Genomic DNA, 19,827 nt, shown 5'->3' on the forward strand with positions numbered 1-19,827 from the left:
AAGCTGGCATATCTAAGGAAGGACACCCAGAACAGCAGCCACATGAACAGCTGTCTGTGTCAGTGCAGTGGTGCCTTCCCCACCTCTGCAGTCACCTCAGTGCGCCATGGGACCTGTCTCATGGGGGCTGGCACCTGACACTGCTCAGAACCCAGTTCCTGAGGGATTTCTCCTCCTTGGTCTGGCCTCTCCTCCTGGCCCCTTCTTTCCTGTGCCAGCAGTGGAGTCCAGAAAATCCCTTTCCTCTAGGCACCTGGGCAGATGTTTTCTAGCCTCATGAGCTGGGTGCTTGGTGAAGAGTGTGGGGACTTTGAAGGATTCACAGAGCCAGCTCTGGAAGGGCAGCATTTCCTGAACTCAGCCTAATGCATCCTCTCAGCCTGGAGCTCAGAGATGAGACAGACCAGCCCAGCAGTCAGAGCTGATCTCTATGGTCACAAACATGGCATCCAGGTTAACATGTGCCAGAAATGAATTCTTAATTCCTCCAGGGAGCTCATATGTTTGGGTGAGCTAGAGTGTGGCTCACTGAAAGATAACAATCTGCAGGATTCCTCACTGCTGCCCTCAGTGTGCTGGCAGAGGGGAGAGGCTCTCTACAGGCAGGACAAGTCCCTCCTGGAGGCTAGGAAAGTGCAGCTGGAATGTGTTTTCCAAATAACTTTACAGAAAATTATAAATCAACGCCATAACTACAGCCATGTTTGGCTCAGTCAGTGTGCAGCAGCTTGCGGAGATTGGAGGACAGAATGGTGCTGTGGGTCAGCCCTTGACACCTTGGGAAATGTCATGAGACCTTGGGCATGGTCCCCAGAGTCACTTCCACCAGCTGCCTGCTTGGCTCAGCCTCACAGTGCTGTGGGTGCCGGTGGTGATGGTCACAGGCTACCACCCCCAGGGTCCTCAGCAGAGGATGTGCCAGCAGCTGGGCTCCTGCTCCTGCCTCTCCTGGGGCTCCTGGCCCTGCTGGAAGGGCCTTTGGTCCCAGCACCACAGAGCCAGTGGACTCCCCAGCTCAGTGCAGCACAGCCCAAGGTGTGGATGGTGTGGAGTGTAAGAGGCACAGAGATACCCTACAGCCTTGCAGGGAAGAACTCAATGGACAGTCCATCACAGCTCCCCTCTGCCCAGGCTGGAAGCAATCCAGCTTTCATGGGGTTTTTCCTACAGTCAATTGAGTGACTTTTCTTTCCCAGAGCCGTTAAGCAGCTAAGCCAGACTCTGTCTTTTCTGTATCTAATTGGCACTTTCAGCTGTAAGTAAGGTGATCTACAAATCATTTTGATCTCTGTTCAGTTCTTTGATCTTACTGTTGTTCTCAGGTGCATATAGTGACAGCACAATTAATTAATTGCAGGCTGATAATTGTGCAGTTGCAGCATGCTCTAGTTCATGCCTAGAGTTTTACTAGTTGAGTTGCCAGGGTTTGTCATCAATTCTGGCAAACAAGAGTGATCTGAAATAGCATTCGTTGACCTTTTCAACATCGGTAAGTCCGCAGGCAGAGTGCACAGGCTGGGGAGGAGCCCCAGCCTCCTACATGGGAGGCACTTAGCACCCGGAGCTGACAGGCATGAGGTGCCCAGCTGCAGACTGGCAGCTCTCAGGATGTTGGATTATTTATTAGTGAATGCTCTATGATGCTCACTACATCCAGCCTGCAGAGAGAGGAGAGAGCTGGACGGCACTTCAGGGAATAATCCAGAGACCTTTGCTAGTATTAACTCTTCTGTATCCTTCAGTCTGAAAGGGAATTAATTAAACCTTGTGCTGCAGGGTTTTGATCCATCCCTGCTGCAGGACAAGATGAGTCCCAGCAACACAGTAGGATGTTCTGTACTGGATGTTCTGCTCTGAAATGTCTGGTAGGAAAGTAAAGCAGATGCATCAAATCAAATGGGATTTTTTTGTGCTGGTCCCTTGGCTTATGCTTTCCACACCAAGGAGGTGTCATCACTATCCTACTCCAGTGCCACAGGGCTGGTGAGGGCTGGCACTGTGGGCAGGGATCAGTGCAGTCCCTGTGGGTGAGGTGGGTCCCCTTGCAGGAAAAGGCAGGAGAAGCCATTTGCTAATGCTGGTGCCTGAAGGAGACGCGAGGGGAAGCCCCAGTCCTCTGGGTGGGTACCCATCTTTTGGAACCAGCTTTGTTGCCATCCATGCTCTGGCAGAACTCGTTCAGCTTTTGCAGGCTTGTGCTCCACAGGCTGTCAAACCTCTGCCAGAAGAACCGGTGGACAAAAGAGCCTTGTCTGTGTATTCTGCTCCCTTAAAACAAGGCAAATATTTCACTATCTGTTGAAGAATATTTGCATTTTTATGGATAAATTCAAGAAAAAAGGCACCACACAATCCCAATTTGCATCCCTTATTTCCATAGAAACTACAGGAGCCTTAATTGCTTTCATGTGCTTTTGATGAAAATTGAGTGGGGTATCTTTATCCTGCCATAAGGTGGGAAGAAAAATTGGCATTCAAAATAATATCTAATGGTTCAAAGGATACTTTTGCAAAACAACTTTCTGTGATTTATTAACCAGCTTGGTGTTTTTCGAATAATTGAAAAAAAAACTTTGTGGGAAACTTGTTGCAAGCTTTCACTAAACTGCTGCAGATTGACATCTGCAGTGTGGAATGAGGGCTGTGTACCAGGCTGTGGCTGGTGAAATTGAGGGCATTCAGCACCTAACCAAAGTTCAGACCCTAGCAGGGAGCAATAAAGAGTTTGGATATTGTAACTTATGCAAGCTTTTTTACTGTAGGGGGGGAATGTTAGTCAACAGCAGGAGAGACTGGGGATCAGGACCAGTCCTGGGCTCCGGGCACACGCAGCCCCGGTGTGTCACCATGATATTTTATGAAAAATCCCTTTGCCAGGATTTCTTCTCCTGGGAAGATGAGAAGCCTCAGCTTCTCCATGTTTTGCTCCTCTGGAATGTGATTTGGAGAATTGTTTACCCAGCATGTGAATTGTTCTAATTTAATGACCAATCACAACCAGCTGTGTCGGACTCTCTGGGTCTGTCACTGGTTTTTATTATCATTCTTTCCTAGCCTTCTGTCTGTATCCCTTCTCTACAGTTTAGTATATCACTTTCTTTTAATATAATATCATAAAATAATAAATCAGCCTTCTGAGAACTTGGAGTCAAATTCTCATCTCTCACCTCATCCTCACAACCTCACAACACCTCACCAGTGCCTGCCCAGCTGGGAGCGGGGCTGGCAGGAGCAGAGTTGGCAGGGGCAGGGCTGTGCGGTGCCCGTCCTGCGGGCCTGGTGCCAGCCCATCACGGGCAGGGGCAGGGCGGGCAGGAGCAGGGGTTGGTGCAGTGCCCGTCCTGCAGAGCCCTGGGCACTGCGGGCTGGTGCCAGCCCATCACGGGCAGGGGCAGGGTGGGCAGGAGCAGGGGTTGGTGCAGTGCCCGTCCTGCAGAGCCCTGGGCACTGCGGGCCCAGTGCCAGCCCATCACGGGCAGGGCTGCTCCTGCAGCAGGGGCAGGGGTTGGTGCAGTGCCCATCCTGCAGAGCCCATCCTGCAGGCCTGGTGCCAGCCCATCATGGGCAGGGGCAGGGCGGGCAGGAGCAGGGGTTGGTGCAGTGCCCGTCCTGTGGGCCGGTGCCAGCCCATCATGGGCAGGGCTGCTCCTGCAGCAGGAGCAGGGGTTGGTGCAGTGCCCGTCCTGCAGAGCCCGTCCTGCGGGCCCAGTGCCAGCCCATCACGGGCAGGGCTGCTCTGCTCCTGCAGCAGCGGGTGTGCTGTGCCTGCACCGCTCAGCCTGACATGAGGCCATTTATATTTGATGGTGTTTGGATGAATTATGCACATAGCCACTAAGAGAAATTTAATGATGGGTTTCGTCTTATTTTTTATAGATTTCAGCCTTTGAATTAAGCACCAGTTCACTCTCAGTGCTACAGGCGATAAAAGGGAATATTCCAGTCTCTGTGTCCATCACAGCTGCTCTGCCAAGCAGAGTTAACAAGTAAACAGTAATCGCCCGCAATTATTGCCCATTACGTGCTCTCTTCACCTGAGATCTCACCGCAAAGGCCGAGTGTGCTGTCGCAGGAGGAGTCGGGTGGCAAGGAGCTGTCAGGATGAAATAACAGCAGAGACCTGTCAAACGCTGGCTCCGTGAAAGACCTAAATCCTCTCTCGATGGCCCCTCCGTGCAGCGTAGAAGAGCTATTGCTGTGTAATTATAAATTGTCTGTAGGGCTTATCTCAGGTTCAGGGTTGACATTACAATAATAGGGTGGGTGAGCTTTATTTAAGGGACGATGTGTGGTGTACACAGGCAGAAAAGGAGTGTGGTGGGTGATTTAGGCCGGCACGGAGCTGTGTGGTCCCTGCCAGAGGAAAAGGAGCTCGTGCAGCCGTGGGCTCTGCTGGGAGGGGAGCGGGACCGGCGGGAGGAAGGATCCGGCTGCCCAGCTCTGGATGTGCCGGTGCCACATCTCCAGGAGTGCTCCGTCTGAACACTCCATCACCAGCAGAGAGGGAAGGGCAGGTTTTTGCTGGTTTTTGCCGTTTTACCGACCCACTTGAGATGCTTACTTCAGGGATGAATTGAATTATTCTCAGAATTGCCTCTTCTTTCCTTTTGCTATAAAAAAAGCAGAAGGTGATAATCTCAGATGTGGAGCTATAAGGCAGGCGGGATAGATCCTGTTGGAAATACCTGTTGGAAATGCTCAATATTTTCCTAGTGTGCTTCTCTGGTTCTACTTTATTTTAAGGATGCATTTTGTAAGCATGGATCTCCTACAGTGTTTCCATGCAAGTAGATGTTAGAAAGGGAAGATGTAGAGAACAAGCCTTGCACATGTTTGTTCAAGGTAATGTTTTCTTGAGCCAGGTTCACCTTGCCCTGAAGACAGGTGGTCCTGAGCAGTAATTGCCCCCTGCCAGCCTTGCCTGGGTGCCTTCTCCTGTCTCTCTGCTCCGTCCTGCAGTGAAGGGGCAGCAGGGGTGAGGATGGAGGGGTGCTGATAGCTCAGGGTGGAAGAAAACAGCAGCACAGCGGGGCTGTCTGGCTGCAGCCCTGTGTGCAGGGCAACCCCCAGAGTGGCTTGGCTTTGGAGTCAATACCTGAACCTGACTTTTTGTATTGGGGTAAAAATACAAAAATAAAGGAAAATAAAGGAAATAAAGGAAAAAACCCCTATGTGGATCCACAGTCTCTCTTAACCCCAAATATGCCTAAAGTTTCTGTGGGGGCTCAGCACCCGAGGCAGCTGTGATCCCAGCTGACCGTGCTGGGAGGGCCACTCGTCTCTGGGGCTGCTTTGGGCAGCAGCGCCTGCAATCTCCATGTGAACTGTTGGGCTGCAGTAAATTACAGGGATCCACTGCTATTTATAGAGGAAAGAAAGCGTCTCTGCTCTCGAGTGCCTTGGCCCTGAGGGTGCAGGCAGGTACTGCAGGGTGAGACTCCTGAGGGAGCCTGGCAACTGCCCCAGCAGCTGGGCCAGTGCATGAAGGCACCGTGCCCATTTCTGCAAGCTCTGACCCCATCTCAGGCACTGAGCCTGGTGGAGCTGGTGCCACTTAGGGGAGTTAGTAGTGGTATTAACTGGAGGAAATGCTATAGAGTAAGTATTAGCCTTGTGTTATGTAGAATTTTAAAGCGCTTCATTAATTTACAATTCCACTTTTTATTAAATTAATTTGCATTTTAATGAAAAAAAATAAGTGGAGCCAGCTCTCTTCTTGAAGTGGGAATAACATGCCACCTGTATGTGAATGAGGTTGCCCAAGCTGAGGTGGCTTGGCAGCCCTGTGGGGGCCTGTCCCCAGGCAATGTCCCCTCCCTTCCCCGTGTCCTTGAGCAGTGCTGAGGCTGGCTCTGTGTGTGGGGGCTGCAGCTCGGGCTGCGGCTGCCACCGAGAGTGGGGGAAAGGCTCCAGGAAAGGCAGGAGCAGGATTCAGTGATCCCCTGGCAGCAGGAAATGCCTCTGGCTGCGGGCAGCTGTGCCCTCCTGGCAGGGCCATCCTGTGTCCCTGCTGCCAGGCCCTGTCCTGCCCAGGAAACAGGGGCTGGGCAGCAAAGCACACTGGAGCACCCTCTCAGCATGCAGGGCAAATGGGAGAGTTCAGCTAAAGGTTACAAAAAGTAAAAATTCCCATTGCTGGGCACCCTTTGGGATGTGCAGCTTGTGCTCCCTGCCAATGCCAATGGCCCTGGCAGATGCTCAGTGTCTGTTCCTGATCTGGGATTGCTGCTCTTCAGGGAGATCGACCTCATGGCCCTCCTTTGGCTGGCAGGTATCAATTCTGGAGTGAAGCAAGGCACACTTGTGTAAAGTAAATAGCAGAGATCATTCTGCTATCACTGGTGTCAAACAGCTGTATTTAAAATGAGACAAAGGTGGTATATATCTCTCCAAGTTTGTTTTGTTAGGGTTTGGGGTTTTTTGGGGGTGGGGGTTGTTTGTGTTTTTGTTGTCGTTATTTGGTTTCTTGGGTTGGTTTTTTTCAGTAGTTTGGGATCTTTCTGTTACTGTTCTTTGATTAGAAGTTTTTATGTTTTGAGGGGGTTTATATTTCTTTGGGGGTTTTTGTTCGTTTGTTTCAGGTTTTTTTTTTGGATACGATTTCAGGTGTGATTACAGCTAGGCAAAGTAAAAAAAAAAAATTTAGAAATCCACTAGCCTCTTTGCCTTCTGGCTCTGGGATCAATAAGTAATATCTCTGGTGCCTCAACAGCCTCCTAAACTCTCTACTGGGAAACAAGCATTTCTCTTCAGAGTTTCATAATATTATTACTTAATAATTGTTGTTGAAATTATTATTACTGTTGTTGTTATTAATAATATTACCATTTCAGTTGACTGCAAATGAGATTATCTCCACCAAACCATCTTTACTTACAACCTCTCTTATCATCAGCTCTGCTGTTGACTTTGTGGCAGCAATCCCACACAGTCCTTTGGCTTTTGAGACAGGTAAATTTAATAAGTCTTTTAATTTTTAATTATTTTTTCCCAATAGCAGCACCTGCTAAGGGAACTTTGGCTGTGTTCCCTCACAGCTTGGAGTCACGGTGGTGCCAGCAGCTGTGAAGCTCCCGAGTGGATCTCCTGGCCTGCACAGCCAGAGGTGCTGGGAGTTTCTGGGCTCCAGGAGCACAGCCCTGTAGTTCCTTGCCCCTTAGCAGAGAAGCACCAGGGCATTGTGTGCGTGTAGGCTTTTCTTAGAAAGGAAAATTAAGCAATAAACATCCACAGAAATGAGACATTTAAACATTCCAAGTAATTGATACCAGGAAAAAATATGATAGGATGAAATCTATTCCTGCAATAAACTGTCCATTAGTTGGGCCATCAGCATAAGCCTAATCTAAAGTTATGAGGATCCATTACAGATATAATCAAATACAATTTTCTATATTCCATGAATCAAAAGCACCATATGTATTAAGAGCCTAGTTTGTCTTTTTGTTCCTGCCTTCTCCTAGAACAGTGTATATCTGATTTCTTGTGTTATATTGCTCTGATGTCTGCTAAGGGCACCATGCCCTAGAAATTCACATTAAATAACTGAGAGCGAGTACTAGAAATGAAAAAAGTGAAATACTATCTAGACAGCTGGAAGTAAAAATATGAAAAGTGTTGCACTTACAGAAGGAAAAAAAGCCTATTTTTATTACTTGAATAGACAGCCTGGTATAAAGAGAAATTTCTCACCCAAGATCAGACACGCAGCTGGGTTGCAGCAGGCAGCCTGGGATGCTGGGTGTGGAACAGACACTGGCTCCAGAGAGCGTGGGGGTGTGGCTACAGGTGCCAGGTGTGTCACTCTTGCTGGGTGGAGGGTCACTTCAGCCCAGGACATGTTCTGGCTTCATCAGGACATCTGCATCGAGCATTTCAAGGAGACCCTGCAGACAGGGTGAACCTGTGGCCAGATATGTCTGCAGCTGCGAACTCTCCCACTATGAGGGCTGTTCCTTCCATCCTCAGTGGCCTGACTTCCAACTTGTCCTTCTTTCCCTTTGTTTTGTTAATTTTTCCATTTCTCACCACTGTGAGAACCAGCACACCCCTGTCCAAGAGCCCCCACCCAGGTCCCTGCCTGCCTGTGCTCGCTCTGCTCAGCTGGGGATGCCTGAGCAGGGCTGCTTCTGTCCAGCTCATGGACATACCCTAGGTCTGGCAGATGTCTCTGGGAACCAATGGCCAGGGAAGGGAGCTGCCATGGTTTGTAAGGGTTGCTGCTTCCTGCCAAGAGTTGCCCCATCTCTGAACACAGAAAGGTGTGTGTGACCTGCCTGTGGCCCAGCACAGGGGTTCTAATGTGATGGTAGGAGCCCGGAGCCATCTCCTGTCCTTGCTACCTCATCAATTCTCCAGCTGTTCTCTAATCCCATCTGAAAAAAATAAACTTCTTCTGTCTCCCCAGACCAGCCCCCTGCGTTATCTGTGTTCTTTTCCATGGCTGACCTGCACTGTTTGGCTTTGCTGCATCCTGCTGGGAAGACCTTCTCCAGAAGAGCACTTGGACACTGTGGCACTGCTGGTGCTCTGGATCTGCTGTGTACCCTGGCTCCATCAGCTGGACAGGATCAGCTCCATCAGGCTCCAGGGATACAGGTTGGGGTCTCTTGGTTCTTGCCCTCTGTAATGTTTCACCTTGTGCCATGGGTGGCTGTGAACTCCCAAGGGCAAATCTCCCTGCATGGGCTTCCCCTGTTCAGGAAACCTGTCTGAGGCTGGCCAGAGGGTTTGTTCAGCAAAGCTGAAGCCACGGTGGGTCTTTTGTGCCAGCACGGGGGTCAGCTGTCAGGGCATGTTGCAGGCTTGTTGCTAAATTCTAGGGCAAGGAGCAAAAGATTGTAAAAGGATAATACTCTGTTGGTAATTTGGACCAAAAAATCAGTGGCTGTGTAATCATCCTAAGTTAATCAGTGGATGTGAGATGAGAGTCCCGCCACAGGGGCTGGGAAGCACCAACCTGCTGAGAGCACCAAGTGGGAGAGGGGTGACGGCTGAGTGGGATGCTGCCACAGCCAAGACAAGAGGAGTGAAACTGGGTATTTGATTTCTTTGCTAAGAGCTGTGGATCAGCCAGCTAACGAGGCAGTGGGTTCTGGGGGCAGAGGAAGAGCTTGGGACATGGTTAGTGCTCATTAGCAGCCAGAGATGTGAGAGCTCTCAGCACCCTGGTTCTTTGGGCTGGCCAAGCCTTTGGCTGTCCCTGGAAGGAGGGCCAGCACAGTGCTCCTGTGGCACAGCTCCAGCAGCTGCCAACCTCTCCTCAGCCAGAACAGCTGCTCTTGGAGCTGCGAATGCTAAAGGCTTGAGAAATTAATTTTGCCTGTCAAAAATTCAAATGTACACGTGTGAACTGTGGTTCAGCAAGGTATGAACCCACCTGGCTGCGCTCCAGCTCCGGGAGCGCCGCTCACCGCAGGGGAGAGGAGGCAGCGAGTACCTGCCAGTGTAAGCTGCTATTGTCTTCCACATAAAACATGCCCTTAATTAATAGCTAGCATGAACCTAAGCCACTATCTCTGTTATCAATTTGTGGATGTGGTTGGATTGTCTGTCTCCCAGGACAGTAATATCCCTTCATCTTACTGCAAATTGCTCACAGCATCCTTCTATTACACAGGCTTAATGCTTGAAAAATAGAGATTTAATACTCTACCATATCAGACTAAGTGAGGTCAAAGCAATTCATATTCACGATCCCACAAAGCTCCCTGATGGTGCTCCTGTGAGGAATGTGATGTGCAGGTTGCAAACCTGGGAGGTCCTGCTTGGGTTCACAGCTGTCCCGCACCAACAGGGCCCAGGACAGCCCCCCATGGTGGAAGTGTTGGCTCCTCCCTGGGCGGAGAGCAGGTGCACTGTGTGCCCAGGTGGGGCTGCAGGGGCCCCTTCTGGGCCGTGCCAGCCTCTGGCCCCATGTTGTTGCCACCCATTCTTGTGTTTCCCGTTCTGAAGGGTTTTGCTAGAGCAGAGTGGCAGCAGCCCGTGTGTTTTGTGTGATAGGATCAGAAACTGCTTCTGGGGTTCCCAGGGTACTGGAGGTTCCCTGATGTGTTTTTAATGAGCTGGCTGAGCGTAACTTGTGTGCAAGTTTCCTCTAAACTGCTGGTTGTCACCTTGGCTCTGGGCAGAAAGCCTGGGAATAGCATGTCCTGTGTTCACATGTTTATTTTTGTCCTGAGAGGTGTATATATATTGAGAAAAAATAGTAGCTGGTGTTTGTGCATTTCCTCCCCAGCAAGAAAATATATATCTCCAGGGATGATGCGTATATTGCCAGGACACATCCCTCCTTCATTTGCATTTATGTGTGTGCCAGGACATGGATTTCACCTGCAGCTTGTGAGAAAATATCTAAGCACATAAAATGAAGGGGAAGTTTAGTTTCAGAGGGATTTTTGCTGAGAAATCAAACATGGGTTAGGAGACATATCCCTTTGCCTTGCACAAAATTGGCATAATGAACCTAATTCTCCTAGTGTGAGCTGAATGTCCAGCTGAATTTGCCACTGAATGGGGAGCACAGCTATCCCAGCCCCAGAGCAACACGTGCAGCTGGGAAGCATCAGTGCTGCCGTGCTGGAGCAGGCTCCCTTCTGCTCAGAGAGCACTGGGCAGCAGCACTGCCCCCAAAAGCACTGCTTCTCACAAGAAAGGATTGTTCCCGAGTCTGAGGAATTTGGAGTATGAAACTGCTGGGCTAAAATTAGGTGGTGCAGCTCCCAGTGATGGCTATACAGACGCACTAATTGCGGAGGAGAGGTGGTTACGGAGCCGCCGTGGTTCCCTGCCAGGACCAGCTCCCGATGACTGATGCGGGGCCATGGAACCTGGAGAAGGATCCGGGGAAGGGAACTGCCAGGCCCGCTGTCCTCTGAGGCACGGTGACACGCTGACGAGTGCTGAGGGGTGGCTAATTGCTCAGGGCAAGCTGACAAAATGGAGCAGTTCTGAGAGCACCTCAGCTGCGGAGGTCAGCAGTGACGCAGAAGGCTTAATTTTTCATAGCGTGCTCCTTGTATCCTACAACTCCTCCTGTAATGGACTAGCAAATTACCACACTATTTAAAAGGCAGCAATTTATAACATTTTGATAACTGCATGCTCCTGAGAGTATGTTATCCGTGCCTGCAGAGAAAATGAGTGGGAATGCTGCTGTTCCTGCAGTGTGGGCATGGGCACACACACACCCCTGCCATCCCAACACCTCCCCTCCAGCTCAGGTCAGAGACTCATCAGGCCTCCTAGAAAAGACTTCTGCCTCTCAGATCTGGGCTGTCTCTGTCCCATTCCTGTTTATTTCAACACGTCTCTGGTTTAGGGACCCTGGTGATGTTCCAGTACCCACCTAGTTTCACTGTTCCCAAAGTCACTACCTGGGGTCCAAGTGTGCATTGTCTGGGTACACCTGGCTGTTTTCATGCTTGCACTGCCTCCTATCGCAGGAGATTACTTCAGTCCCCAAGGGATGTCCAAGTGGTTGCTCCCACAGAGGAACTGCAATCATGAGAAGGGGGTAGGGCTCATGGAACCGTACTGACCTGATTTACAAAGCCCCAAGGTCAGCAGACAATTCTTTTGAAGATCCCTTCTTACCTCTTTGTGGGAAGGCACCTTGGGGCTCCATCCCAGGTGCAGCTGCCCTTGTGTCTGTGAGCTCTCTGCAGACACACTCAGGCCACCACACACGTCTGGGTGTCCCAGTATTCACAGTATTTCAGGCACATGCTGCCCTGCTGCTGCTGTTGTGTTGCACAAACATCACTTTTGCTGCATGCGAGGAATCTGCCTTCATTTCTCACTCAGGAGTCTGAAGAATTGGGTGCCCAAAGAATTTGCATGGAAACATACATCCCACTCAATTAACTCTCATCCCTGGGTCATGGCAGCAGGCCACCTCTCCCTGCATAAATTGGGCCCGCTGCAATTTCCTCACAGAAGCTGCTACTTCCCACAGAACCTCCCGGTGCCGTGTCCTGGGAGGAAGGGAACACGAGATCCAAGTGCTGGTGTGAAGCCCAGGGACTGGTGCATCCCCTTGTCATGCTGTAGGAGTGAGCAGAGCACAGGACAGCACAGGAGCAGGGAGCCACAGAGCTGTGTTTGGTGGACAGTTTGCAGTGAATGTGCCTGTGGGTTTGGCAGCAGAGTGTTCCTACATTAGCACCACAGCGGCAGGTGTTATTAACTGTCTGCTTTCCCTCTAGAGCGGTGTAACTGCTCCATGCAGCAGAGATGCATCCAATTAATCGGATGGATAAAAGTGGTTAATGCACCTTGGAGAAGCATAATTTAATTGGAAATTATTATTATGTTCTGCTCCTATGTAAAGAGTGTGAGAATCAGTGCTAATGGCTCTGTATGAACATGGCTTTTAATTGCTCTGAGGTTCTGTGATTTAAGCTTCTTTCTGGTTATGGTTTTGTTTCTCAGAGGTCTTTGGTGGGATGCAATAACACACTGGGGTCCAATGAGGTACACTGCCATGAGTCAAGGCTGTCACTCCTCTTTGTCCTGATTCTAAGGTGGAGCTTGAGTCTATGTTTTGTCTTTGAAACCCACAGGGATGGCCCCTGAGAGCAGCACTCCTGGCTGAACGCTGAACTCCTGGCTGAACTCCATCCCACAGCTGCCCCATGCAGCAGGGAGGCAAAGGCTGTTCCCTGCAGCACTGTGCTGTCCTGCCCAGCACTGCCTTCTGCACCTTCTGCCCCTCTCCCATCCCAGCAGGGGCTGCGGGTGCCACTGCCCTGGCAGCAGCTCTGGTGGTTCCTGGCTGCCCCCACACCGTGGATGCCGTAGGGTTACAGCTGCATATGGGCAGCAGGAGTGGGGTTCCAGCAAGTCACCCTCCACAGGATGCTCACCCGTGGAGCTGATCAGCAGCAACTGTAGGAGAGATGGAGAATAGAGCCTGTACAGCCTGCAAAGAAGACAGCAAGCCCAGGAAGGGAAACTTTCTCCCCTACAAAGCTGTGAAGCCTCGCTGGCTCACAGACCACTTGTGGTGTTTTTTACAGCCCCTCCAGTTTACCAGAGTGGTGCTTATAGAGGTGGGGAAAATGTGGTTTTGCAATGGCATGGCAAATGTCTATGAGGAAACAAGACATCAAGCTGCCATCAGCTGTGCCTTGTTTTCCTGCTTTCCTGGCTTTGGACAAGTGCCACCACAGCCAACAATTTTCCTGTTCTTTTTTAGCTTTGCTTTCACAAATATCTTAAATCAACTCCCTCTATCCCAGCAGAAACAGAATACACTGATGGGTATAGAACAAAAAAAAATCAGGATTTTTAATCTGTCAAAGAGAAGCAGGGAGAGCCTTGAGCTCCTTCAACGGGCTTGTGGCCGCAGACTGGGACACGACTGGCCTGGCTGTGTGCAATGGGCATTGCCCTGCCCGTTCTCCTGGCCCCTCCAGAGGGGGTGGCTGTGGAGGGTGGTCTGGGCATTGCACTTCCACTTGTTTCCCACAGCAAATCCAGGTGAGCGAGAGTCTCCTGGCTACAGGGGCATGGGGCCACCGCCCTGGGGCCTCCTGTGAGCGTGGATGGGAGGCAGGGGGTGGCTGTGGGGCTCGTGCCCATCCTGTCCCCATGGCTGCTGGGGGACAGGCGGCTGGGCTGGCAGGTGCAGCCCTGGGCACTCACCGAGGGCATGGCAGGAGGTGCCTCTGGGTCTGCCTCTACCAGCACAGGCCTGGAGCTTGCCCATCACAATCTCATCAACAGAGAGTCCTTTTAAAACCCGTCACGAGAGCCCAGGCAGTAAAGTGGTAACCCTGGGCACTGCCAGCCCAAGGAATCTGTGTCACAGCTGGGGTGGCTCAGATGCAGGGTGGGAAGGGGGGACAGTGGTCCGGGGGGTCCCAGTGCACGGGCAGGGCAGCAGTGCCAGCAGTGCCAGCAGTGCCGTGCCTCAGAGTGCACTCATAAGTGGAGCTGATTTTATAAACAGCAGGAGTGTTTTCCCAGGCCACATGCTGAGCTGTATTCAAAATACATTTGTACGAACATCAATTTTTAATGCAATTTATGCCAAATGTTGTTGCAAAAAGCAGCCGTTAACATGACATTAATTCAATCACTGGAAATACAGTACGTGCTGCTAAATGAAAACATGTTATTAGTCAATTAGATTAACTGGATGTAACACTTCCAAACACAACGTAATATGGTTTCTACATGGTTAATTACGTTGTACAAATTACATGGCAAAAAGGCTTAGCACTGGACACACACATGCAATTAATACATAAGCAGGAAAACCAGCTTGTGATTCACATTTGAACTATGTAAAAATTATTTAAAATATAAATATCTTGCTAGCTTGAAATAAAGAGGCAGAATTATGCTGATACTATAATGGGCACAGGGTAATTTCTAAAATAGCCAGGAAGGCCTTTATGAAGAGATCACAGATGTTTGTGGTTGCTTTCACGAGTTTTAATTTCCTTTGAAAAGACCATTTTAATTTTAAACAGGAACACTCCTGGCCCTGTTGGAGTCCCTCTATGCGCAGGAATCTGTCAGTGCCCACGCAAGCCTCCTTCTTTGTTTGTGTTTTAGGAAGAACTTGCGCCCACTCACGGGGCCTGGTGCCAGCCCCTGGCTCCAGGAGCAGGCACGATGCCTGGCGTGCCACCAGCCCTCCCCGCAGCACACATCCCACCACAGACACACTGGGGTGGCCGGGGGGGAACCCCACAGCTCTGCCACCTCGGGGACCCCCCCGGGGGGGTCATGAATGCCCAGCCCCAGAGATCTGGAAAGAGGAGGCTTTTCCTGGGAAGGACTCGGCTCTGTGGCCAGAGGGCAGCTGTAGCCCAAGGTGGACATCCAAGGCAGCAGCCCCACGCTGTTCCTGCTCTGCAGGGAAGGAGCTGCACACCCAGACGTGGCTGTCTACAGGCCCCCAGCCCCGAGGGCAGCTCTCTGCTGCTGGTATAAGGGGGCTGGCACCTTTGGGAGAGCAGAGCTCCAGGCCCTCGTTCCCAGGGGCTCTGGGGAGGGGGCAGTGGCTCCTCCTCCCTGGGGACCCTCGGAACCCTGTGCTGCAGAAGCACCAGAGAGCTCATCACTCTGCACACGAGGCAGAAACAGGCAGGTCGTAGAGCTCTGGAAATGCAGTTTTATACCTATTGCTGCACTTCATGGAGATGTGACTTTTCCCTTCCATTACTCCATCAGTAATCCTAACAGCATTCCAGCAGGGCTTGGAGGGTGGGGGAGCACATGGAGGCCCCGCGCTGGTGCCTCCTTGGCACCAAAACAGTTTGGAGGGGGCAACCAGGGGCGTGAATGAGAGGGGAAAGGAGATGTGCCAGTGGGTGACACCCTGGAGTCCTGTGGCTCCACTGCTGGGGCTGGGTTAGGGTTAGGGTTAGGAGCAGCCCCAGCTCCCAGGTGCCCACCCCTGCCCAGGGACAGGTGCTGATATTGGCAGTCTGCCTGTGCTGGGCTGAGGTTTAATTTGACATACCCAGGGGCATGGTCCAGCAGCTACTGTGCAGTGGAGTTTGGCTTATTGGTTTCACAGGGAGAGGGGAGTGGTCTGGGCAGCTCTGCACGGCTGGCACAGACACACACCAGCGCACTGCTGCAGCACTGACAGAGCAGGGATAAAGCTCTTGGAGATATTCCTGTCTCATCTGCCTCGAGTAAATCAGAGCGAACCTGGAAACATCAGAGGACGCAAAATGCAAAAGCAATAAAAAACTCCTGACTCCCATTGAAGGCAGAATGTGGTCTGACATGACCACTGGCAGCAGAAGGATTTCACATGATCGGGGGCTGCTTGCATGAGGAATTGTTCATTATTTAGTGGCTGCTTAAGGGGCCGGGGAAACAAAAATCAAAGCTCCTGCTGTTCTGTGGTGATGAAAGTGCTGAGCTGCCCCACTGCAGCCCTGTTTACCTCCAGCCTCACCTGCACCGGGAGCTGGAGAGGTGTCTGGCTGCTTGCTCAGAAATGAAAGTGCTGAGAATCAATCATTTGTTTACATTGTAGGTCTTGTTGAAAATCAATTGGCTCCACATGCTGTAGATCTGATTGCATTTTGTTAGCGGTCACAGGGAATGGTTTTCCCTTGACAAGTCTGTGTTCGTGGTTTCTCCAATGCATCAGTTGTACCAAGCTTTTAGGATAATTGAGACTGAGCAACAATCCCCTTTATAAATATTAACTCTGATATGCTTGGGAAACTCTGCCTCTCCTGGATGAATTTTTAACTAGCTTTGTAATCTATTGTTCCTTGTTAGAACAGCAGGAGCATTCCTTGATGCCTGTTCCTGCCTCCCCAGCTGCAAGAGAGTGGCATCTCTGCCAAACCTCTCTCCCAGGGCAGGGACCCAGAGCCCCTGGTCCCAGGGCAGGGCCTGCTGCTGCCCTGCCCATGGGTACAACCCCACAGAGCAGGGACACAGGGCTGAGAGCAGCCATACAGGGGCCGAGGAGGAGTTCTGTTTCTCCCAAAGGGACTGGTACACAGGGATGAGTTTCCATGCGGATCTTTGGAAGTTTCTTTAGGTGATGCCTGGGACAAGCAGAGCCCAGCAGCAGGGCAATCAATCTCTTGGAGCAGGGGCCTGTCCCTGTGCCCACCCATGGCAAACAGCCCAAAGGGATGCAGCCTCAGCACCCAGGGTCAGGCACCCTCAGAATGAGGGGGAGACAGCACTGTCAGAGCCATGGGAACTACAGAGCTGGGGGACCCCCAGCCAGACCCAGACCCCTGTACCTGGGGGGCCCAGGACACACTGATGGAGGGATGTCCCCTGGGAGGACATGCGGGGCTCCAGGAGCTGGGAAGGCTGTGGAATGGGCTCCTCTCTCCGGCAGGGGCTGCCAGGCCCCTCTGAGCCCTCCTTCCTACTGGTGTTTGGTTCTGCAGAACAGCCAGTCACAGTCCAACAGCTCTGGCCTGCCTCAGCTGAACTGTTTATTTTCCCCCACAATCAGACGTTGCCCTCTTTAATATTATCTGAACATCTGTCAAACTATGGCTCTTTTTGTGAAACCTCTGTACAGGAAGAGACAAAAGGCAGCAGGGATGCTGTTGGAATGAAAGACCTACTTTACATTTCAAATGCTTTAACAGATTTCTCTTCTCTTTTTTTTTTTTTCTTGGATTTTTAATAAACGCTTTAAACAGACCTTTTTTAAGGTGGTTGCTTGCCAAAGGACATGTCAGTGGGGATGTGAGGAAGCTGTTGCACTCAGAGGTTGCACAAGTCACTGCCCCAACTAGGCTTGGTGTTCCAGGCTGGTGCGTGCCTGTTCCAGTGGAGTGGCTGCTGATCTTCCACAGGGGCAGGATGGATGGATTGCCTGGAGAACCCAGGCATGTGCTGCCAGCATTTGCCTAATAGGCACCTCAGAAATGTGTCCTGGGAGCTGAGCTTGCCTCCTGAGCAGCTGCTGTTTCTCTCCAGTAAGTATGTAAAGCTTAGCACATTCCCAAGTGCAGGAGGTTTCTGCTGGGGTCCAGAGGCTGCATGCTGCCACTGTGGCTGGAAGACCCCAGGGGGAATTCCAGAGCTTCCTGATACAAACAGCATCAGATGAAATAACAGTTCTTGGGCACTCACTCAGGCAGTACTTTCAGGTTTCTAAGCAGTCTGTATCATGCTGTGGCTATTATTAAAATGCTCCTGTGGTCAGTGGCACTGCAGCTTGCTCTGAAGAGTGCACAGAGATTTAAGGCCAATAAATGTATTTAGTGCTCTTGCAGGCCAGGCTGGGGACAGTAGCATTTGTCCCAGGGGGAGCCAGACCCTGACACAGATCTGCCCCAGTCTGTGCTGTCTGCCCCTGGCTGGGGCCACAGGAGACGGCCAAAGTGGCAGGTGCCAAAGGGCACTTGCACCGTGTCCCATTGCCTTCTTCTGCCCCGCAGAGTGGGGGTGCCTTGCCCCGTGGCTGCTCCACAGCCACCCCCGGCACACTGCAGGCTGCAAACAGCTCTGGCTGCCTGGGATGCTGCTGGCCCCTCCGGCCTCGCTCTGGCTGGCGCAACGCAAGGCACCTCCTGGGCAAGGAGGAGAACTGAATTCCTGGTAGCAGGAAGCCTGGCAGCGGGGGAGCCTCGGCCGGCTCTCGCCCTGGCCAGCTGTGCCCATATCTCAGTGCCTGGGGAGGGCGGGCTATCTCCTCACTGCTTGGCATGGCTGCAGATTGTAGTGGTAAAGCTAAACCAGACTGTGGAGTGTCACACTGCGTTAGTTCTGTGCAGAGAAGAGTTGTCAAACCCGCAAACAAGACAGGGGAGAAGGCTGGAATTGACGCTGGGCTGGTGCGTGTGCGAGCCCCGCCGAGGCAGGGCTGGGACACCTTCCTCGCTGCCAAACTCCCTGTCAGAGTCTGGAGCTTGAGCCGAGGCTGATGGAAGTGGATTTATTTAAATTGCCAGGATAAATTAACTTTTAAAGTCACAGTGAAAAAGTCTGTGCTGTGAATAAGGGCCATGAATATTCAGGCACATGCACTCATTGAATTAGTTTGTTGCAAACATATTTGGAGGCAGCTGTTCATTTAATAATCAGGGATAATCACAGAAATAGGCGACCGGTTACTCCATCTAAATTGCATGGTTAAAATTATAATTTTATAACTCTATCTCAGCAATTAGATTTAATAGCTATGGAAATCCAGCAAAACCCAGTCGAGGGAAAGCTGTTACTCCTTTAGTGCAGAAAAGCCAAGGTCAAGCTAGGGTTCCTCTCTGCCCACACCGCAGAGACACTGGGGCTGGGGCTGTTTCCAACACTGCACAAAGCACAGGGCCAGGACTTCTGGGTTAAACACTCTAATTCCAAGACTGAACTGGATGAAGGTTAGTTTTCTTGGCATTTCCTGTCTTCATTACAATATTTGTCCCAAGAACAGATTAATTCCTCTCATTCTTTCTGCCTTTCCAGCCTTTTGTCACGGGAATGCATTTCACAGGACTGTAATGTGTGATACTTGCTCTGAGTTATGGCTCTGCCATACGCTGTAAAAGTTTGACTCTCTCAGTATTGTACATTTTGATTCTACCCCTGCAGGCTATAAACAACCCAAATTACCTCTTTCTTTAGCTTCCAAGAGGACTAATCCCCTGTCTAGTGCTTTATCAGTCAGTTGAGAAAGAGTGAGACCAACTTGCCAATCCAAACAGAATATATTGGAAAAATCATATCTCCAGAACATGGGTCCTTGCCATAACTCACCAACCAGCTCAGCCAGTGGAACCTGGTGCTGCAGCCAGCTCTGGCTCAGTAACAACCAGCAGCAGATGCACCACTCACCTGCCCACCCATCACCCCCTCCTGCCCCATCAGCCTCTCCTGCAGCCCTGCAGCAGCAGGAAGGGCTGGAATGGTGGGAGGCTGCTGGCTGGGAGCCCTTTAACAGCCTAAGCCCTGTGCTGGGGATGAGCTCAGTGCTGCCAGCTGCCCTTGCTGTCCCTCCACCCCCGGCTGAGGTCCAGCCTGCTGTGGGCTGGGTGGGCAGGGGCTGCAATGGGGACACTGCCTGTGGCTGGGGAGCTCCTGAGCTGCTCCTCTTGCCACTGTCCCGGGTGGGCTCTCCTGAACACCCTCCCTTGATGCCTTCAGCCACTCTGCTGGGTGTGGCTGCCAAGGAGAGGCAGGACACAGCCTCTGCTTGGGGAGGGGGCTCTCCCGAGGAAAAGAAGCCAGAATTCATGACAGCCACCACGGGAATAGGTGTCCTGGCTCCCAAAGGTGCCCCTCCTGCCCACAACGGGCAGTTCCTGGGCTTAGCTGGAACTCCACTCCTCTCCAGCACCAGGCCAATGTGGTTGCTCCAAGGTTTAACACTTTATTAGA

The 19,827-nt window shown here is 51.4% G+C and overlaps 1 long non-coding RNA gene across 5 annotated transcripts in view; it reads left to right on the forward strand.

Moving 5' to 3' along the window:
• Nucleotides 1-19,827, forward strand: part of LOC118692518 (uncharacterized) — a 134,104-nt gene that overhangs the window by 93,966 nt on the left and 20,311 nt on the right. For all 5 annotated transcript variants that reach the window (XR_008508653.1, XR_004981163.1, XR_004981165.1 and 2 more), the window contains one exon: nucleotides 8,408-8,598. This is a non-coding gene — a long non-coding RNA (uncharacterized LOC118692518). The remainder of the gene's footprint in view (nucleotides 1-8,407; nucleotides 8,599-19,827) is intronic.

This window comes from Molothrus ater, chromosome 16 (genome assembly GCF_012460135.2).
Source record: "Molothrus ater isolate BHLD 08-10-18 breed brown headed cowbird chromosome 16, BPBGC_Mater_1.1, whole genome shotgun sequence".
Classification (NCBI taxonomy): domain Eukaryota; kingdom Metazoa; phylum Chordata; class Aves; order Passeriformes; family Icteridae; genus Molothrus; species Molothrus ater.